Consider the following 24,123-nt stretch of genomic DNA (forward strand, 5'->3'; position numbering starts at 1 on the left):
ACCATGACTTCCTGCAGGCTCCACTGAAATATTTGCGTCACCCACATATCTCTCTGTTACTTAGCATCTGAAAAGGATTTTTATCTCCTTGTTAATTTGTTTGTCTTGTTAGTTAAGCAGTCACAGTCTTTTGGGAAATTCATATGCCCCAGCTTGCATCTGCATTCTCAACCAGTGTGCTCCCCCCGGATGGTGACAGCTTTGCGCTGATCATGCTGAACACATGTTAATTGCATTTTGCAGCATGCAGACTTGAAATGTTTGTATCAGCTCCATTACTGTTTGCTCAATTAATCAGTGCTCACTAAATGGTAATTTAGAAAATGCATAGTTATTCTAAGGGGCTGGATTTATTATACAGTAATCAGTATATATTCTAACTGGGTGCCCTGACAGTGACAGAGGGAATTTATGCTTGTCTGGCTTCTCGCTCGATTACTCTGTTTCTCCTCCAGTCAGCAGTGGTGTCCATATTGAGAATACTGACCCAACTTCTTCTTATATGCTTATTTGTAGCCAAGGATCCATAGTGTGAACCTTTCATAAGGAAAGTTCATATGAATGGCCCGCTTTTGTGGTGGTATTTACCTCTTAACTGGATTTTATTTTTTAATCTGAGTTATGATTGGTCAGCTGACATTTTCAGAAGTGGCAGACATGGATGGTAGCTGCTAGCCCCAAAAGGCATTTAGTCACCAGCAGCTGGCTTGCAGCAGGGTTCTCATAACTTACGGCTGATGTTACTACTTGAACACCAAGCTTCACCAAGTACATCATTTCCTTTGCTGTACAGCTGCGCTCAGAAGTTCCTTTTGGAAGAAGCAGCGGTGCCGTAAAGTGGTACACTCGAAGCCGATCAGCCCAAGTTACATAGTGAAGGAACAGAGTGGTGCGAGTGAAGCAGGTTCTTTCTCTATTACAAGTTGCTGCTATTTTAAGATAAAATATTCAAATAATGTTGCTTTAAGTAGTTGGTACGCATTTGTGTTTTGCACAAATCCCTGGGAGTTTGTCAATGTCCCACTTTAACATTGCATTCTCATCCATAGCACTACTACTTTCAGCTGGTGAAACTAATAAAAATAGAAAATGATCGGCAATCCACTGTCCAGTGCTTGTTTTTCCTTGAACAGTCTAGATCCGTCTTTGCGTTGGTCTGTAGGAGGACGCAGCAAGCTGAAAGGTCCACCAGGAAGTTTGAAGAGTTCAGTATATGTACCCTCTAACCACAGTGTTATGATATCTCTGCGGTCTTTTCCAACCCTATTCAACCCCATCCGAATGACCTTAAAACCCAAGGGTGACTGATCCCATCAGACACTCACCAGCAATTCCCTACACTTGTATCCCTACAGTCTTCATCTCTTTCCATCCACAGACTTGTGCTTTTCCCTCCGGGCCCTCGTGTTGAATACACGGTATAGGTTTCGGCTGTATTACTACAAATTATTACATGTTAGCTGAGCCCAAGACGAAGAACGAAGGATTGTTTTTTTTACCGTAGTCGACCTCGTGTGTGTAGCGATGATTAAAAGACTAATCGTGCCAGAAGAGAGATCTGTGTAGTCAGATGTAAGGGAAATTGATGTGACTTATGGATTGTTAAATCTCATAATGACAGCTATGTATGAGTGGTTTATGTTCATGTATTGGAGCCATGTGCATGCACCGTCACACATAATTCTTGTGGGGTTTTTTTGTTCGTATCATTAGCTACCGCACACAGCTACTTACTTCTTGCATGAAACACGTAAGCTAGCCGTAACTTTTGAATACTAACTAAATCAGTGACGAGCTTCAAAGCTCACACTTGACTTTGGAAATTAATGTTGGACAAAACAATCCCAACTCAAGGTTCACTTATTAGATTCTACTGAACTTTAATATCACGTCAGTAGATGTGAAGTGAGCATACTCAGCCTTCTGATTACAGTTGTTTATTCAAATTCAGTGACTAATCTGACCGCATCTGTAGCTCTTTTATGAATTGTGGCACATGTTGGCCTCAGGTTAAGCCTCAAATCTCGTTCTGGATGTTGGAAATATATTTAAAAAAAAAAAAACAACACACATTTGTTTTTGAGCACCCGAGGTTGTTGAAAGACAAGTTGTACTGTGCATGTGCCTGGTGTTATTTTATATCATAGGGTTGTTTTGTACACCTGCTCATGAATTTTCTGTGTGTTGATGTGGTCTCTGCACAACCGGCCAGTGAATCGCCAGCTCCTGGAGCGCTCCTCCCACCTGTGAATTCACTTCAGTAGCCTCTCTTTCATCATGTCTGCCTCACATTAAAGCTGAGTAGCCCCTTTGTCCATCAGCATGCAGCGAAGACTCTGCTGCCTCTTCCAATCACACACACTTGAGAGGCAGGTTTCCCCTTCATGTCTGCCACAAGAACACCCTCAGGGCAAAATCACACGTTCACCAAAGGTCGTCCACAGTTCAACTTTAAAAGCACCGTGTGGATTTATGACATCTGTGCACATCAAGTTGCTGGTAGTCTACATGTCTGTACCTCCAACGTCCATGGTCAATTCCAGCTCACAACGTTCCTGTGTCTAAGATGTGTGTCTGTTCATGTATTCATATTTATATACGCTACATCATTTTTGACATGTGCACTATATATTATCATGCATACAGATAGAAAGCGTGTATGGATTTGCATACAGTATAGATCAACGTGTAGCTCAGCTGAGTTTTCCTGGATAGCTTTGATTCCTCTTCGATTCACATGTTATTATTAGAACCCGTGGACGTATGTGTGACAGTCAACCCACATACTGCACCCACAAAATAAAAGGATTTACAGATGTAGGGTATATTTCATAGAATATTTAAAGCTGGCAATCCCCATGTATAGCTAGTATTGCCAATGCTACAATGAATGATTATGTCTTCTCAAAAGTAATTTGGACATGTGTCCGGTGTTATTCTAGACCATAGCTCATAGCCTGTTTTTGTGAGTTGTTTGATACGCCTGTGGATGAATATTATGTGATGATTTGTTGCCTCAACATCATTCAGATTAAATTTAACTCCCAACTTTTAGAAATTCAACTTTGCCCAACATTTAGATTTAAACCACAATGATGTGAAGTATATTTTGCATTCTGGCATGCTCTCTCTGCATGCATGTCTTGCAGCTGGACTACATTATAATCGGCTTAATTTCTGTGAGGGGTTTTCTGCAGATGGGTTTAAATGGCCCAGCCTGTAAAAGAACTACTGTACCGAATGTAGGACATATTTTTAGCTTTACCTACTAATGTTACTTGAGTCACCTGCGTCACTACACTACTGTGCCATAACACATGAGAGTTAAAGTGCAACCCGCACTGAAAGATGTGTCCAACTGTCACTCTTCACCTCCCAGCGTCACAAAGGATCGTTCATGCTTAGGAGTAAGAATCTGTTCTGCTTTGAAGGCACTCACACCGAGCCCACCCCTCCTCCTCTTGGTCGCCGTCTTTCTACTATATTGCTACAGTATCTCTTTCTGCCCCCCTTTTATGCATTCATGGTAGCGTTGGAAGTGGGATGCATAAATGAGAGCAAAAGGACAGCAAATAAAGGAAGACAGGTTTCAGAAATGTGGAGGAAACATACGATAAGATGACATTTATTTTAACTGTACTCGAGGCTAAAAGTCCATTTAGCCTACTGCTATTGCTCTTAATGCACTGTACTGTACTGTGATGCACTGTGGAGCTATTGCTGTTAATGGAGCAATAGCTGTGTTATACAGTTTGGTGTATTTTGAAAGATGATTTGTTCCTTGGTGGAAAATCTTAAGCGCGCATATTTTGTTTTTTAGTACTGCTAGATGATGTTTATGATACATGCAGAGCTGTCTCTTGATTATTTGGAATCATCAGTCAAACCTCCAACTGTGGCCAAATCTGGCACTTCCCAGAACACAGATGTTAGAAGATCAATAAACCCCAAATTATTTTCATTACATGTTGCTTTTTAAGATAATGTTTTTAGTCTAATTCCTAGTTTTTGACATGTTGACTCAGGTGGACACAACAAGTGATGCAGTATGTAAAAGCATAATGAACATAACTGTGCTCAATTGCTTTTGAAATATTTCACTATATATTGCTCTTGGCTATGGAAAAACTAACCAAACTACATAATTTGTAGTGTTTGTTGTCACTTCTCAAATAAAGATTTTCTTCAACATGCTTGATTGGTACATCCATAGTTGGTTCATCCTTCTGCACTGTCTGCTACAGAAACTACACCTGTCATTAGCCCTAGCCCGAACCACCTTGCGAGTCATTTAAAGCTGCACAATGGCACACAAACAGCTTCAAAAGTATTGCCACAACACATAAAATGTCCCTGAAGTAGTGTCATATTTATATGCATTCCATGATATCACAGAGGCATTCAGCATCATGCACCTGTGAACATTCTTTGCTTCAGTGAGTTGTGGTCAGTGGTTCCAAACGCCAAGCAATGACTTCAGAATACACTGCCTGGCCAAAAAAAAAAGTCACCACCTGGATTTAACTAAGCAAATAGGTACGAGCCTCCTATTGGATAATTACTGCATGGGTGATTATCTTTCAGCTTGCCACAAGTTATTTAACCTCAACTGATGCTTGACTGCTTCTCATTTCTTAAACAACCATGTCGAAAAACACAACACGTGGTCGTGGAAAAGGTGATAGTCTGTTTGCGAATTTGGCATGCATCAAGCAGAGAAAACATCTACATCTGCAGGAACTATTAAAACTGGGTTAAGAACTGTCCAACGCATTATTAAAAACTGGAAGGATAGATCGATCGTGATCGGCGATCACTTAAACGTTTGGTGAAACCAAATCACAGAAAAACAACAGAACTCAGGGCTATGTTTAATGTAAGTAAGAGCATTTCCACACGTACAATGTGAAGGGAGCTCAAGGGATTGGGACTGAACAGCTGTCTAGCCTTAAGAAAACCACTAATCAGTGAGGCTAACTGGGGAAAAAAAGGCTTCAGTTTGCTAGGGAGCATAAAGATTGGACTATGGAGCAATGGAAGAAGGTCATGTGGTCTGATGAGTCCAGATTTACCCTGTTCCAGAATGATGGGTGCATCAGGGTAAGAAGAGAGGCAGATGAAGTGATGCACCCATCATGCCTAGTGCTTACTGTACAAGCCTGTGGGGGCAGTGCTATGATCTGGGGTTGCTGCAGTTGGTCAGGTCTAGGTTCAGCAACATTATGTGTCCAAAGAATGAGGTCAGCTGACTACCTGAATATACTGTTAAGCATAGTGCCTCAGAAATATTTGCCTTGTAGCCTTGCAAACAATAAATAAATAATGATATAGTCAAGTTTATTCTATGGATATTGTTTTTTTTCAGTTATTGATTTTAAAAGTTAAAAATTAAAATGACTCCTGTCTACTAAAATGGATGTTAAGCATGTGATGCTATTAAGTAAACTTAATATGCAAGGCTACAAGGCAAATATTTCTGAGGCACTGAACATTGCTGACATTTTGTCGGCCATCTTGAATTTTTCCCTTTTTATGGATACTTACTCTAAGGTGACACTACATGACTACCTGTGCTGTTCTGAAGTGCTTAGTAGTAAAGCGACTTATATACACAACACTGTTCAAATCCATGCATGCACAAGAATAGGTATCAGTTGTAGTGAGCATTATGAAAGGAAGCGTTAACATCATTGCTAATGTTTTAGAAACTGTTTTGTGGGCATGACAGCTGTGGTAATTCTGAGAGATTTTATTCACTGGATATACGCCGCTACACATATTACACAAAATGTATTGCCAAAGCTGCTTTTTGTTGTTGCATGCAAGTGCTTGGTCTCCATAGGAGGATTGAAATGCTAGTATAATTTCACTGTCTTTATAGTCACTATGTGCTGTGAAGCTCCCCTCATCTTTATTGAGCAGATGAGAAGGTCTCAGCGGTAAATATATGTTTGGGTTTACACAGTTTATAAAGCAAACAAACTTTCAAGCTCACCTATCACTTTGAGTGCTTCGGGGAAACGGCGGGTGCTTGTGGGTAGGTGAGTGTGTGTGTGACAGTAAGTTCTTTCAGCGTGTGCATAATGCTGTTTGTTCTCTTCTGGTGCTCCTGACTTTTAATAGAGTGAAGTCTTCAAGGAGAGCGTGTGCGCACACGTGCACACACAAACACACACAACCACAGAAAATGGACTCAGACTTTTTTCAGCTCTATTCATGTCTTTCTTTGGTTTAGTAGTTTTTTTGTAATCAGGAGACATTTTTTAAAAGTCCAAGACAGACAAGAAAACCAAAAAGTGACACCGTCAATAGTGAAAGTGGTGCTTGACCTTATACTCACTAACCTTGTAAAAACCAAGTTGTTACAAGGTATATTCTTCTTATCTCATTGTCTTTTTTCAAGCATTGCTCTGGCTTGATATATCTTTCTGCAAATATATATATTACACAGTGGTATAATGGTTTGCATCGATGTCTCACAGAAAGAAGGTTCTAGACACAGGAAGTCTGGCTGGGGCCTTTTTAGGAGGTTGCATGATCTCCCTGTGCCTGCGAGAGTTTTCTCCAGGTGCTCCCACTTCCTTCCACAGTCCAAAAGACATGCTTATTAGGGTAACAGGTAATGCTAAACTGGTCGTAGTGAGCATGTGTTAGTCCTGTGATAGATTGACAACCTCTCCAGGGTGTATCCCTGCCTCTGCCCAACAACAGCTGGGATAGGATAGGCTCCAGCCCTGTAGAGGACAAGCAGTAACAGATAATGAAGGAATGAATGAATATATTACACTGTTTATGACACAGCACATCTTACACTTCATTGATCTAAAACCCCAGGAACTGTGCTTCTATACTGTGCAAAGATGGTGTAAGTGAAAGAATGAAGTTGGCTCACTGACCTCAGCAGAGAGCTAACACCTGATATTGTCACATTGCTAGAGAATTAATCATTTTGGTAGTGATAATTAATTAGCTCTGCAAACCACTATCAGTAAAGGCATCATAGCACCACACAAGATTTGAAGTTGTCATTACCAGCATGAGGATTTAGGATCACGAAAGTTTTCGGTTTGTGTGAGATTATTTCATTGACTTTGTTATTTAGCTGCAAAATCTAACTCTAAAATGTGGTCAAACAGGTCACATGTAGTATATTAATTTTCCCAAGTTTATGAGGTTAGCCCAAATCCCAAATATAGGTTGTCAATTTATTTTATTTTTTTCACAAAAGCTTATGGAGGTAAACTCACAGTTTTGTCCTCGCCGGCTGAATAATGCTGTATTCGTGAAAAATTAGCATGATTGAGTGCACTTGTCAGGAGAGACCGCCGCAAGTATTAGAAGAGCGGAGTGCTGTGTTTGCAATTGTGCAAATAGCACTGTACACACAAACACACACATGCAGACACATGCATAACAACCGCACAACGGAACGAGGGCTGTGTGGAAAAACCCTGCACCTGTAATGGAGTGATAATGCTGAGTAAGACAGGCGCACACACTTTTTCACACGCGTGCGCACGCACACGCACACACACACACACACACACACACACACACACACACACACACACACACACACACACAAAGACATAATGACTATAGCTCCATTTAACTGGTGGGGCTGTAGAATCGTGACCTAAATGGGCTGGGATTGCAACATCATTGGTGATTACCACTGAAAGCTTTGTGATATATGGCACCTATAAACAGACTACGGGGAAACAAATTCACATTTGAGCACTTTCTTAAACAAGTATATATCTATCATCACGAGACATACCTGCAACTGAACTTAATCCTAATTTATTAAACTTTTTTTTTTTCAGTTTCAGTTTGTCACATAATACATGTTCCTGTTAGTTCACAAATGTGTTGAAGGTGGCATGTGTTGTCACGACTGTCTAGCCTATTTGTTTTCGCCTTTTGGGATTTCAGTTAATTGTTTCACACTGTTTTGAATATAACACATTTAAGAGCTGCCAAAACTCACGCGAGTACAATAGACATCGCTAACTGGTAATAACACGATAAATACATCAAATACAGCACACAATTGTAAGCTGAAGAAAAGCAAAGTGAATGTGTGCAAAAGCTGTAAGAAAAAGAACAAGCAGAGACGTGTTGAAAAGTCACTTTTTTGAACTGTCTAGTTTTAAGTATTTAGTTTAATTAGTTCTGTATTTTAAAAATTGAAGTCAAAATATAGTTGTATAGTGTAGTATAGTATAGTATAGTATAAATATTACAGTTTTATAATTAAATTGGAAGTCATTCAACTGTTTATTCAATGTACTTATTTAGGAAGTACTTATTTGGCAAAACTGACAGGTAAATTTGATTACCATCTGCATAAATATATTCAGTCACGAATTATTTTATTTATGTAAATGTATGGGATTTTACTTACTTTTAGTACGATTGCCACAAGGGTACCAGAAACAGTACACCAGTACTGCTATTACTATTCAAAACAAATACTACGTGTCTTTGTATCAGCAGTGCATCCAGCCATTATGTAAGCAGCAGTAGTTAACTAACAGGCAGTTCTAACGTAGTCTTTCACTTTATTCCTCAGTAAGTAATAAACTATTAATCTATTAATCTGTTTGGTCCCAATGCCTCCTGCATTCTGTAAATTATGCACATTTTGGAAATGAGGAGAGACAATAGAACTTCACCAATGTGAGGGCATCTGACCTTCAGAATAAAAGTGCGTGACATCAGTAAGCAATTCTATTACAGGTTTAGCAGTAACATTGATGGTAGCATTGTAAAATTGTCCATTCAGCAGTCAGATGTAATGGAGGCCTTGCTCAAGGACTTTGGAAACTGAGGCACAATGAAAGAGTAGAAAAAGTTTGGAAATTAGGAAGTTGAGGACCAAAACCAGGCCTCAAACTATTAGAGCAGTAAAAGACAGATTTTATATTGTTAGCGCTGTGCTCTGGCATGATGAATCTGAAATCAAATGCTATGACTAGGAGATTAATTAGATTTTATCCCAGTGATTTACATACCATCAGTCAGTCTGGTCAGTCTGATCTCTATGTGTGAAACTGACTATGTGTTCTACAATGCACTCCAAATACAAATGTGAACACCTCAAAAATACTTTCAACGCTAAATAGTTCTGGAAATAGAAATCAAATACAACCAGAGTTGTTTTCCCCCCAGTAGAAAAACAACCCACACTGTAAAATCTAATTAGTTGACCTTACTTAAAAAAAGTATGCAAACTCGTTGCCTCAAAAAAATTAAGCAAAGTAATCTTAAGATTAGTGAGTTAGAAAAGCTTGTTTATTTTAAGTGTGCAGTACTAAATGGAGTAGTACAACTAAAAAGAAAAAATTAAGTTCATGTAACTTAATAGCCATGCTTACTGTTAACTTAATTTTTTCATGTTGTGTGGACTGCTTGATATAAATTTAACGCCACTTAGAATTACTAAATACCTACAACTTACTACTAACTCATTTTTATAAAGTTCACTTAAATTAAACAAATCAACTTCCTTGAATGGGTTCTTGTCCTTCTTCTCTCTCTCCCATTTCTTATCTATTTTAGCTGTTATTATCTAATAAATCAAAAACACCACAAAAATATACTTAAAAAAAACACTCACTGGTTGATTCAGCTGTATTACAACATTTATTAAAAAAATAATTGCATCATTGAGAGATCTAGGCTGAAGAATAAACGTTTTATTACTCATGTAATAACCTTACAATAAGGCATTCATTATTCATTACATTCATTGCATTTCTGATCAAAACTACAAGTACAACAAATGCTTTTGTGTCCCAAAGCGAGCATCAGTCCAAGGTTTAAACCAACCAATCCAAATGCAAAGCATATGTAAGCCCAAGTAACAAACAAACTGCCTGAGGCAAGTTTTTAATACAAGCCATGATAATACCTCCCTCCAGAATGGTGGCAGTGGAGATGGGCTGGAGGTCCACTGAACTTGGACCCTCGTGAGGACTATCTTCACTGACAACTGTCAGCACACCAACAGTGATGCATTCTAGGGCCTCGTCTCTTGCTGTATCCTACAAAGACACACACGTTCTTCAGCATGGCAATTTGTACTCTTCTAAAATATTCATTTTGAGTGTTGAAAGCATTTGATAGAGAATATGATTTTAAATATGTGTTCACACTGGAGTGCTGTAATATAGCCAACAAAATAAATGTGGTGTAGTTTAAACTAAAGCTATGGTCCACAAGGTCCATATGTTCTTGAACAGTGACACTGACTTTTCAACCTTGACTCCTGCTCCTTAGATTTAAAATGTATTAATGTGTACAACGTTTATGTGGCAGATTTCATTTTTATTTACTGGCTGTTTAAATACCTCTTAGATTAGCTGTGGAGGAAATGCTATACAAAATACATCAATCACACTCAAATGTATATTGTATATTGTGCAGGTAGAATTACATCTTCTATGTCAGCACAGATACAGTTCTATATTAATGCAGACCAAACTTTTTCTTATGTGCAAGTACTTACAGAGCATGTCTTGAAGAATTCACTGGAGTCGTCACCAAGTAAAATGGGAATGCCTTTGAGGACAACAGAGCGAAGTACTGTCACGTCTGGTGTCTAATAATACAGAGAGAGAGAAAAGACCAGTTAACAGAGTAATTCACAAGGCACAAGCACAAGTCAGACAGGAAATAGAATAGGTTGGTCTGGATCATCTCATTTAGAATTTGATTGATGAACTATCATATAGATCAAAAGCAAAATTAACCTACTTACCATCCAGCTCATGTGCTGCATCAGCTCACTGAGTTTCTGGACAACAGTTCCCTTTTGAAAAGTTCGATGAAACGCGGGGCGAACTGGTCCAAAGCCTCAAAGAAGTGTCCCTCAAGATCCTTACTGGCGATTCTATTAAACTCAGCAAACACCTGAAAAAGTATTGAGAGGGGTGGGTAGGGATGGAGAGATGGCAGAGGTGTTAACATTCCAACAATGTACATCTACACAGTGGTAGTCCTGTCTTTGAAAAGCACAGACTGTTATTGTTGGTAGCTAAAGTTAGCTAAGTTAGCATCGTTCCTAACTTAACAGCCTAGCTTAAAATAAAATGACACATCCAGACTTGTTCTGATGTTCTGCCATGTGAATGACCTCCTGTTCATGGAAACTCACAAACCGCCGGGATCAGTCTCTCATCTTGAGTCAACTCGACAAAAAAATAAAAAATAAAAAATCAACTCCGGCAGCGGGTGTGCGGGTGCACTTGACGAGCACGCCCGCGACCGTTACGTTAAAGTTTCTCCTCAACTTTAACGTAACAAAAGTCTCCAATGTTATCTATTTTCAATAACAAGCAAGACGTGGGTTGAAAAAAATAATAAAGTACTGACCAAGTTTCATCAAAATTTAGCCACATTATGTCTATAATATAGTTAATAGCGTTAACTGACATTACGACACACATCATTACTAGCTAGCACGAAAAATATGCGCTTACTTACAGAAACCAAACGGTCTAAACAAGGGTAAAATATTACTCACCAAATGAGTGTGCCAAGCACAAGAATGCTGAAAATAATTATCACGAGTGCCGTTGCAGCAATTAGGTCAAGCTCGGTCCAGCTCCACCGCGTCCGTTGCGGGCATGTTGTTGACATGTATCGTCAAACGCAGAGAGGACGGGTCTGCGCATGCCCAAAGGTCGAAAAAAGTTTTCAAATCCATAGAAAAAAAGCGCAATTATCAAAGACGTAGTGTATCTAGCTCGAGTAGACTGAGCCGGTGAGATTTTTCAACCACAAATTACAAGTAACTTACTAAAAGCGAGTGTTAATAGCACTTTGATAAAAACTGATTTAAGTCAATTTACTATTTTTAATTAAATACCATGTTTGCATTTACAGTGCAGAGGTGTTTCATTGAGTGTCCCTTGTCAGATGAAGACGAATTAAAGAAAAAAACTAAATAGAAGAAAACAGAAGAAAGGAGACTGGAACGCAGCCGTAGCTTTCCTTGGCTGTCTATTCTCATTATTTTTTGTTTGTGAAGAAATACCCAAGTGGAGGATACGCATATGTTTCCAGTGTGTTTATGTCTGTTGTCAGACACCTTATACATTATTGATTGAGCCGGCTGATGGCCGGGTGTCTGAATATATTTCTGCAAGTGTCACGCAGAAGTCACATCTATTAGTTCTTGGTTGTGTGTGTGTGGACATTTAATGCCCATCTATTAGGCTTTGTGTGCGTGTTCGTGTGTGTGTGCATGTGTGTGTGCACACCACAGATGGATGACACACATAACTCACACACACACACACACATGCTTCGCTGGCTGTAAATCCCTACAGACCGCACCGTCCTGTTAACAGAAGGTTTTCCTGTCAAAGTGTCCTTGAGTAAGACAGTCAAGTCCTGCCTGGTCACTCATCATAAATCAAATAAAAAACCTCTGCAAGATGAATAAAATACTGTGTGAATTTTCTGGTCTAGAATGGCACAGAAGCTCCATAGAAGCAGGTAGGGAGATAGCGTCGGACTGTTGTCAAGTAATTTAATCTCCCCCTCAAGTTCCTCTGGGATAGACAGCAATTTTCTCCATCATTGTTTTCACCTTGGCTATACAGTTGTCTATTAAGTGCATCAGTGTGATTAGAAAATATTGCAGCTTGTAATTAGTCATCGTGTCACACACAGACACGGAGGGAAAAAAAGCATGAAAACAATTTGAATACTAGCGTGATGTTAACTTTGGAGTGTCAGATTATTGAGTTTATTAGTGTATGTAAGGGCAATAAACACAGGGATAGACTTGACTTGTGAGGCAGATTAGTGTTTTAATGCAATAAAGCCGAAGTCGTTTTGAGTGCATAGACATTTAATAGTCATTTTGACGTCAAAGAGAATACAACACAAAATCATCAGATACTTGCCAGAAAAGTCCCCATTGTAGGGAAGGGTGAATTTGGGAATAAATGATGTAATCTGAGCCCAGCACAAGAGAACTAAAGAGTAAATCACTCATAAGGCTCAGTTTGGTTGAAATGGTCATGTATTTCCCAAACAAGAATGCTGGAAACATGGTAGGTTTATGGCTGTGTGTGTGCTGTCCTTGGGTGAACCTGTCCCAGTAAATTTGTGAGTCTCTGTGACACACGGACAAAATCAGGAACTGGTTGACCCTAATGTGACCGGGGGAATCTGGTCTAGACCTAGACCTTCAACCCAGATTACCTGGTAATGTGAGGTGGTTACAGATCAGCAACTAAACCTCCTGCACCACCCACAGAATTATCTGGGCTGCCCCAATTAATATAAAGCATGTGATTATTGGGATGTGTCACAAGAGCTTATGAAAGAGGCATGTCTAAAAAGGAGACGTAGAAGCCATTCCAAGTAACAGTAAACATCCTAGCCCTTAAGGCTTGTGATAGCTAGCACACTATTGTTCACTTTTATTAAAACTGACAGTTAAAACCTCACCTTCAGCTCTAGTTTAAAAATAGACAACCTGTGCTGACTGAGTCTTAACATTTTATTATCCACACTTTTTTCTCTTTGGTTTGATTGGCGGTTCGCAAACCAGCATGCAGGCATATTACGCCACCTACCAGACTACGTGGTTCAATAGACTTACAGAAAGGTGCAGTGCAGGCTTCATTCTGTTTACTTCCACTTCCCACAAGATCACTATAGGTGGTGCACACAGCGTTCTATGATCTCGCATGATAATCTAAATAAGATCCTGTGGTGTGTGTTGATGTTATTTTCAAATCTTGTTGAGTGCAAACTTGAGATTAGAGAGAAGAATATCAGTACATTTTGTGATGTAACCTGACTCTAGAATTGTGTAGGATTTTTACACTGTTGTAGTCTGAGCCCAAAGCTAAAATGTTTCACCAGTGGAGGCGCTGTACAAATGAGACATTAGACATGTCTGGGCCAGCTGTCTTGCAAAGCCTTAAGGGTTTGTTTTTTATTCAGGAAATAGCCAAGAGACAGAGAAACGTCTGGAGGGAGGCGATGGACTAAGAACCTTGACGTTTGAGAGACAGAAGTGAGTAAAGAACTGAGAATGGCTGTCCCTTGTGTAATTAGAGCCCAAACAGAAATGGTTTGGAGACGGAGGAGATGGCAGGGGTGTTGAGAACAAAACGTTGTAAAGATGAAATATGGAAAAATAAATAGTGAGACTGAGAATTTGAAGATCAGAGGTTGTCCAGACTTAATGAGAAAAATAGCAATAATATATCTATTATTTAACAAGACCACTACATCTGTCCAGGAAATTAGAGTAACCCTTGCAGAGAGATAGAATAAGTAAGCAGAAGAAAGTGCCTGCCTAAGGACATACGCACACATTTTCTCTATTTTGCACCCTGTCTGTTTTCCCAAGAAAATCATTAAATTTTCATTATATGAGAATAAGATTAGGAATAGATACATTGGGGGAGAGAGAGAGAGAGAGAGAGAGAGATTCATTGGAGCGAGACGGCTACCCACCCATGTTGTCATTGACAGGAAGTGAAGGGTACATGCCTTCCTCAAACCAGCCTATCCTGCTGACCTCATGGGGGACAGTGTGTGTATGTATATGTGTTAGAGAGTGGGAGAAACCGTGGCTTCGTAGTCTTTTTCCCCCCCAAGCTGGAATGAATGACGCTCCCTGTGGCTTGGTTTCACCCCAGTGAACGTGGACACTGAGCTAAAGTAAAAGCTGTGGGAGCCATTGGGCATGTGTGTGGGTTTCACTGGGATTCAGGCTTCAATTTACAGCTACCTATAGTCCATAAGTCTATTCTGAAGCTCCCTATTGCTTCTTTGGATCAGTGTTCAAACAAGGGTGCAAACTAAATAAATGTTGTAAGAATAAGTGTATTATTTTGTATGAAAGACATACTAAAAATATGTGATATAATCCACCAAAACATATCCATCAGAGTTGTATGAACCGAACTGGATGCTGGATTTTTAATAAAACGACAAAATCTGGAAAATCTATCATTCCAGTGTCTGTGCAGAGAAATACTTTATTACATGAAGGCATTACAAGGTTTTTCTTTCTCTCTTTCCAGACAGAACTGGCAGTGTGGTCGTGGGTTTTTCTTATTGCTGTAGATAAATTGGCTCTTATTTCATCATGAGAGTGTGTCAAACTAGAAAAAGGTACTCCACTAACAGAGGGGAAGAAAGATACAGGGCAGCGGCTGTAGTACTAGGATGAAGAACTCAGGCTGTGACAGGTAAAATATAGGACAGGCAAAAAAATCTCAGCAGAGAGTTGCAATGCGGGTCTCATGGTGCAAGATGGTAATGGTTCCCCTCTGAAGATTATTACCTGTAATAGTCAATTCTTACGAGGTGGAATTGAATAGAGTGGGAACAGCCATGGCGAGATTAAATATGATCTGTCACTAGTACAGAAGGAGGACAACCAGAGCGGGTGCATGTTAATAAAGGCCTGCAACATCTGTGTTCTGTGTTGGAGTTTAAGGATTACCTGGAGAAAAATCTTTAATTTCTTTTATCAGGAGAGTTCAAAATACCAAATCTGACAATTTAATAGACTTTGAGTAGAACACTCGACACTGGTGGCTGGAGCCTATCCCAACTGCCAATTGGCAAGAGGCAGGATACACCATGGACGGGTCTCCACCTACAACCAGTTTAGAATCACCAATTAACCTCTTTGGTCTGTGCACCTGCAGAAAACCCATGAAGGCATAAGGAGAACATACGGGCTCCACATAGAAATAAGGACATGGTTGGTACTTCAAATGACTGCTAAGCAAACTAATATTTAGAAACCCTTATAGCCCTACAGTACCGGCCTCCGCACAATCACACACATGGAGTTGGATAATGTTCAACTACAAAGCAAATGCCAATATTTTAACCCTGTACTGCCCCAGACGACACTCAGGAATCCACCAAGTAGAGTCACCTCTAGATTGTTCATGTCCTACAGGCTTTTTATCTCTTTATTTTATTCCCCATTGAGGAACAAAGTTCTTAAGGCCATATGGTAGTGTGGCGTCTTTGCTGTTTTGTCCTTGTTTAATTACTTTTGGGATGGCGCCTCCATCAGAACACCACTTATTCATGCTGGTTCTTGTCTCTGTATTCCTTTTGTGTACTGTCACTTGGGGCTAGCAGAACATCTGCAACATCTCTTTGTCATCTCCTGAGAAACTTGAAATATTAGAACTTGACGTATCAGAAATTACTGATATTTTACACAAATTGTTAAACTCAACCAGTATTTCAACCAGTTGTTCCCTTTCATTATGACAATGTTTGGACTCTTTGAAGTCCACAGAAATAAAAACACATCTTCGTCCTTGAGTTAACTGTGCTCTATATAAAGCTCCTGTACAGTACTCCATTACAACATCAAACATGAAAATGGTTTCAGCATTTTAATCAGGGCTGCGGCCACCAAACAACAGACACCGGAATATTTAGCCAATCATTTGCAAAAACCTGTTTTAAAAAATAAATAAAAAATAAATCATCAAACAAATATTGCCTGTGCTCTACTTAGCATTATATTGCTTTGATATTTACCGCACAGCAAAGCGCAGGAACAAACAGGCTCTGATCATTGTATATTCAAACACTTGTCCGAATGGGGTTTAAAGGGTTGGATTAAACAGGGAATATTCAAAATCAAAGCAAACAAAAACTTTGTACATGGTGTAATTCCTTCATAAAACCTTGCCTGGTTTCTGTCCTCCACTATGGAGAGAAAAAAAGTTTCTTTAGCTAGTTATTATGGGACTATTAAACAGCATGACTTCTACTTCTGCCAGTACTTCAAAGCAACACCTGTGCAGGCAATTTTGATAAACACCCAGGAATACACTGGTAGGAGTGACATTTATCCTTATACAACTTTGCCGAAGTAGGACAAGGACACAGCTCATAGTACACACAGTGGGTTATTGTATGAACTGATGCAACCTGATAAACAATACAGAAAGTAATGCATCTAATGCAAGATGGATGGAAGAAAAAAAACAGGTTTAGAATGCAAAACTCTACACACAAAAGACAGGATGTTAGATGTAACTCACACCTTTACCAATTCCTTGCAGATTGTATTAAGTGACCTAAAGGCACATTGTATTTAAATTATGATTATTATTATAGAGGACCTGTTGAGAGATTAGGGAAATAAAGTACCAAGCGTGCACACAGATTATGATTCTGTCTCATCTGTAGCCTTTGTGTTTGTGTATGAGTTATTCTATTTTTCATGAACAGTGTCCGGGTGTGTTGAGTAATTACATTTTCTCTTCTCATATTGTTATCCATGCTAGAAGGCAAATCCAACCTCCTCTGTTACCTGTGAGTATATGGGGATTTAGGTATGATATTGTGCCTTGAAGATTAGCTTTTCTTCTCCGGATGTATAAATATGAGCGTTAGAGCTGAGCTTATTGATCTGGGAGTTTGGGAAGGAGTGTTTGTGGCTTTGCTTGCCTGCATTCATATATATTTTCACTTTATCCTGTCATTTTGTGCCGTGGTGCAGGGCGAGGATGCAGCCTTGCATCATATTCCAAAATATATAGATGGACATGTTGTTATCGTTCATGGGAACATATAAGATGAATAACACATTATTTTAGATACACGGCTTGAGCACTCATTTCTATTCTACCATACAAACACAGACAGAAGTTTTGTAGACAGAATGAAAGCAATGATATAGAGTCAAGGAGTGGGATATAGTAGCGGGGGAGAAAGGAATTAAGTGTGTGTGTGTGTGGGTGTGTGTGTGTGTGCGCGTCCGTATGACTGCCTTCAGAGCAGCACTCCTTGGCCAGCTGATTCTCTCCCATCTGAGATCCTCAGCGAGGATTATAAAACCAATCAGTGATCGGTGATTGCCGCAGCCAGCCTGTGATTGGATCACAAAGCTGCCGCTGCCATCAGCTCCGCAAAGAGAAAGAGTGCGAGGAGAGGAGAACGAGGCGCGGGGAAAGACAGAGATGAGAGAAGAGATAAATAAAGACAGCCGTCACAGGGAGGTTAGCAGTGGGTGGACGAGAAACTGAGAAGATGAGATGGAAAGAACGTAAGACGGAGATCTTCAGTACTGTCCCTTGAACCTTCTCTCTCTGTGTCATATTGAGTACTACTCGCGCCAAAATTAACCCACCACTTTAAAGCTACAGAACAGTATAGCAGTTTATATTAAAGGGGAATTACCATTTTTTTCAACCTGGACCTTATTTCTGGCATAAAATACGATCGTTTACTCACCCATATAACTTTGGTGTCATTTGGAGTCGTTCAGAAGATATTTAGATCCAGCGGAGCGCCGCGTATATCCATATGGGAGTGACTGAGGCACCGAAACGCAGCCTATAAATTAGGCATTATCTGCCCCGAAACTCATTCATTTCACCAATATTTTGTTATGATACGCTAGTGCTATTCCCCGTTGAGTCCGGAGTTACCGGTCATCATCATCCGTGGTCTGTAGATTGACCTACTAACTTCTGACCTGGATGATGTCATCTCTGAGCGCCGAACGGCTTGTTTACCTGTAATTTGCTATTGCTAGTTTTTTGGATTACCCTTTGAAATGAACTGAATTGTGAATAGATTATATTTTCTATTAACTCAGTGAGAAACAGATGTTAGTTTGTGTATCTGGCAAATCATCCTATATAACAACATCGCTGTGCCAACTCGGGTGCTCTAAGAGATGCTGCAAAAATGGACAGTATGAGGAACATTAAAGCAAATTAATATTTTGTAGTAGACAACTGAAAAGAAAAACTAAACTAAAAAAAATTTTAAAAAAAGCACAGTATGCCTACTTTAAATCTGTTGCCACCCAACAATAAGGTGTATGCCACATGCATTACGAGTTACCTCCCCAGTTGCATTGTTAACATGGCAAACTCCAACTTTTCCAACTTTGACGACAGGACATTATAAAAACATTGGAGAGTCACTACAACACTGCCAAAGCCAGATGCATGTGGCAAGCTTGGCAGTTCATCTCTGACTACTACAGCAAAAGTGTGGAAATTAATGGCAATCACACCCTGCCAGCTGAACTGACCAGCTTCTATGCTCGAGCCAAGCCCTGTAACTAGGAACCACAGACAAAAGTTTCTTGGGGAATTTTGCAAGCATATTCAGCCTGTCCCTTACACAAGCCAAAATCCCCAGCTGCTTCATGTCAACTACCAGGGCTCCTGTCCCTAAAATGAGCATGTCTCAGCGGCAAAACTCGGCAAAAAAACTCAGACTGTAATGAAGTGCTTGAAGACCTGGTCATGGCCAACATTTAGGACACTGTGCCAACCACACCAGTCCCCTTGCAGTTTGCCTCTCAGTCAAACAGCTCTACGGAAGATGCCCTCTCTCACATGGAGAACAAGAACAGTTATGTGAGAATGCAGTTTATTGACGACAGATCTGAATTCACACAAGCATTCGCTCCAGACCCTTTACCCTACCACATTCTTTGCTATTGGTATTTGAACTTTCTTACCGGTGTTGTACCTCCAATATTTTAATCATTAACATTAGGGCACCGGTGTCCATCATCATTCACTGGTGACACCACTTTCATTGGTGTATTCATTTGCGGTGATGAAAGGGCAGGCAGACTGGATGTGGCAGATCTCATGATGTGGTGTAAGGAAAAACAACCTGTCATTGAATGTCATCAGATGATAAATGTGGCTCTTTATTTATTTAAATTTATTAAATCTGGCATTACGTTGCCATCTAAATATGGTTATATAGTTTTATCGAAACATCCTCGCAGTCTGACAGCTGTTTCGTGTGACCTTACCATTTAAGTGATAAATGGATTTCTTTTTGTCCATTTCTTTTTTTAATTCAGGAATTGAATGTTAATTGCATTTATTTCAAGTTTGTGTTTCTGCCTCATAGCAACAGGTTGTCAGACATTGATAAGCCCCAAGTCCTTTCCATGTGACGTCTGCATGTTCTTACTTTGTTTGTCTCTTCGAGGTGCCCAATTTGCTGTTGTCAAAATATAATATAGATTATGTGATCCAATGGCTAAAAATGACCCCCAGGTGGGAATCTTGCTATGTGGGCCTGTCTTTAGTTGTCTGCGTCCTGGTCCTATGATGCTCTGGAGACCAAGTTATTTCCCGGCGTTTCACCTAATGCATGCTGGGCTATGCCCCAGCACAGAGGTGGTAATTTAGTAGCACTGTAGTGCTGACCCCCCACAGTCTTCTAATAAAGCAAGGTGCCTTGCTACATGAACATGTTGCCAAGGAAAAGATCTGTTTCATTCATGTGAAATATATTATATTGTCAAGATGAGATTTACTCAGAGAGCATGTAATCCTAATTTAACAACATTTAATTGAAAAAGAAATTGAAAGATGAAATTGTTTGTGTGTGTGTGAATGGCTGTGAATGGTTGATTGTCTCTGTATTAGCGTTAGCTGACTGGCTGGACCCCACCTTTCACTGAATGCCAGCTGGGATAGGCTGCAGCCCCTGGTGAACCTCTGTAGGATACGTGGTTTTAATGGATGGATGGATGGACAGAACTCACTGTTTTGCCATCAGTCTCTGTAATGAAAATCATTAAATATTTTATGGTAAATGTTAGGATATCATCCAACTGCTACCTTCTTGTTCATTATATATGGATATACACTCATTGGCCAGTTCATAAGTTAGAACCTTGTTCGAGCCAATCCAACCTTATACTAGCAACGTGTCTTCAGAACTGGCTTAATTCTTCATGACATAGATTGACCAAGGTACTGGAAACATTCATTAAGCAGTTTGGTCCATATTGACATGATAGCATTACGCAGTAATTGAAGATTTCTCAGTGCAAATGTCCAGTTCCACCACATCCCAAAAGTGCTCTATTGGGTTGATATCTGGTGACTCTGGAGGCCAATTGAGCACAGGGAACTCAGTTTCGTGTTCAAGAAACCAGTTTGAGATTATTTTAGCTTTGTGACCTAGCACATTATGCTGTTATAAGTAGCCATCAGAAGATGGGTACACTGTTTACATAAAGGGATGCATATGGTCAGCAACAATGCTCAATTGGGCTGAGGCATTGTGATGATACACAGTTGGTAGTAAGGACCCCAAAGTGTGCCCAGGAAATATCCTGTAGACCACCAGCCTGAAGTGTTGATTCAAGGCAGGATGAATTCAGGCTTTCATGTTGTTTACTGCAAATTCTGGCCCTATAAAACCAAATGCAGCAGGAATGGAGACTCATCAGACCAGGCGTTGTCCAATTTTCTATTGTCTAATTTCCATGGGGCCTTGTAAATTGTAGCCTCTATTCCCTGTTCTTAGCTGACAGGAGTGACACTTGGAGTGGTCTTCTGCTGCTGTAGCCAATCTTCTACAATCTTTGATGTGTTCTTTGTTCAGAGATGCTCTTCTACATACTTCGGTTGTAACAAGTGGTTATTTGAGTTAATGTTGCTTTTCTATCAGCTGGAACCTGCCTGGCCATACTCCTCTGACTGCCAGCGTCATCAAGGCATTTTCTACCAGAGACCTGCCACTCACTGGATATTTTTTCTTTTTCTGACCTCTCTCTGAACACTCTAGAGATGATGTTGCATGATAAAAAACAGTAGATTAGGAGTTTCTGTAATAATCAGATCAGCCCATTTGGCAGTAGCAACTATGTAACGTTTTAAAGTCACTTAAATCACCTTTTTTGTTTGTTGTATAGTACATATGTATACGGATAGTTGACATTCCTCTCTCTGTATAAGCAAATGCTAAGCTTTCAAACAATACCAAGACAACTCCAACCTTTTAGGGTGCTACTTGACACATCAAAATGACAAATCATGATCAGATTGGACTGATACTTGACTAATACATATATTCAAGGCTCATAGCAGTACTTTGCACAGTATTTTCTGCAAATTCATCAAGTGTAGTGTAGGTTTGTTTTTTTTGTTTTTTTTATATATATATGTATTCTACCTTTTGGGATGTCTAGACAATTAGCTCAGCGTATTAAACCTTACAAGAGTAAAAATAAAATGGGTCCTGCAGCCACGAGTAAGAAGGCTGAGGTTTTTTCTTAACACAATGAGTGTGTGCGTGTGGAGAGTTAATAAATGTGTGCATCTGCGATACAGTGTTAGCAGGTGTTTGCTCACTGTGTTTGTTGGCAGGTTTGTTTAGCTGGCTTCCCGTGGGGCTCCATCTGACCCGAGGCATCTGTTGCACCCTGCCCATTTTATGCCCTTCAGCGCCCCCTTATATCAGTGCCCATGACCTGCTGCTACCACACACGCTCATACTTAGAAAAGACTCCGACTAGTTCCGTTGGAGATGTGGTGAAAAACAACAGATGTTGAGTCGAACAATGAGAATACAAGAGGCGACTGCCATATTATACGCACGCCACAAATACCCAGTGTCTGAACTTTGGTTTATCTCAATTCAGCATTTAGATAGAGTTTGATTTGTGTATACTTTTGTGGAGGAAAATTAGGTCTAAAAATGCAAAGAGCAGGCGAGGGGGGCAAATTATCACAGCTGGGCTCAGTAGGGAGATCTGTACCTAAGTTGGCCTTGTATCTGTTTATCTGTATTCAGGTTGCAGCATACAAATACCCTCCTGCTTAATATGGGCAACATCACATAGGTGGGCTAGGGACAAAGTCATACAAGTAACACAAACTTTGAGGACATGCATAAAAGATTAGTAAGAATTTCTTGGGAGATCAGTCTGAACTTGCTTTTGTGCGATATATTATTACCTTACATCTCTTGACAGCTTTGCAGGTCACAATAAGAATAGTTGAAAAAGATACTTTGTTCATAGAGAAAGTATTTCTTTGAAGTGTTTGTCCCACAGGATAAAAGCCTTTTTTATTTTTTTTAGAATCGACCACCTACACTGATCTATTATCAATTTACCTTAACTGAATAAACTTTGGAAAGTATGCTCTAGTAATGGTCATATCACGAAAACTGTAAAATACTTTTGTTAGATAAAAAGCCAAAAGGGTGTCACCAGTCTGTAACTAATTTTATGAAAATGTATTCTGCCCTTGATGAGACTTTTCGCACATGTGAACATACATATGTTAACCTTTGGATCCAGAGAAATTGGGTCAGAAGCATTAGAATAGTCATTAGGAGTCATCACCTGGAAAACTTAATTAGACATGCTAAATGGTTGCATTCATGTACGCAGCGTCCTTTGTAAGCGTCCCCATTGTCAGGGTTCAGCGTCTTTCCTAAGGACACGTCAGGTGAACAGGAGGACCTGGAGATTTGGCCTCCAACCCTGTGATTAGTGGAAAACACATCTAACATGGTGAGCTACACCCATAGGCATATGTTCGGCCCAAATGTCTGTACAAAATTTCAAGCCATTCAACCCAATTGCTGGTTTTCAGCCTGCCCCAAAGTTGTAGAATCAAACATATGCCATCTAGTGTGAGGACAAATAACATCATGTACAAAAAATCAGCCTTGTGTGAATGTGCGAAAGGAAGTGACACTTAATGACTGTAACGTCAAGATCGAAAAGTGTCAGTAGAATGCCTGTATCTCGGCATCTCTCATTAAATGAAACTTCACAACAGTAACAGTCAAGCCCTTGCCAATGGCGTTCAGACAGTTTTGCTCATCAGTGACGTGGTGACGTTCACGGTTTTTGCAGTAGGCTGCACTAGGGGTTGGATCAACTAGTCGACTTTACTGCTGTACCATAACGCTTTAAGCAGGAAGTCGACTAGTCGCCGATCACGTAACAGTAACAACATGGACGCCTCAGAGAAGACGGGTGAAGAGCCCAGTGGGTCATTGCAGCAAACTAGCACCGGTTCATCAAGTGTGTGGAAACACTTCACTAAAGATGAAGCCCATTCTACCATGACATGGAGAATATGTAAGTGAGTCCTGAAATACAACAAAAGTACTACTGCAATTCACACTCAACTGTAAAGGCATCCGCTAACGCTAGCAGAGGAACGGTCGATGATGTGTGACGTCATCGACTAGTGGACGTCTATTCGATTTTCACCACATATTAGTTGACTTTAAAAAATTGGAAGTCGTTCACCCCTGTGCTGTACTAGAGTTTTAAATCTGTTGTTCCCATGCTGGTGAATGTAG

At 40.0% G+C, this 24,123-nt stretch overlaps 1 protein-coding gene across 1 annotated transcript in view; it reads left to right on the forward strand.

The window, feature by feature from the left end:
• The window catches only part of epha6 (eph receptor A6), a gene marked incomplete at its 5' end in the record, with an annotated part of 182,919 nt that overhangs the window by 112,130 nt on the left and 46,666 nt on the right, over positions 1-24,123 (forward strand). The gene's annotated exons all lie outside the window — the stretch shown is intronic.

The sequence above is a fragment of the Chelon labrosus genome (assembly GCF_963514085.1).
Source record: "Chelon labrosus genome assembly, chromosome: 5".
NCBI lineage: Eukaryota > Metazoa > Chordata > Actinopteri > Mugiliformes > Mugilidae > Chelon > Chelon labrosus.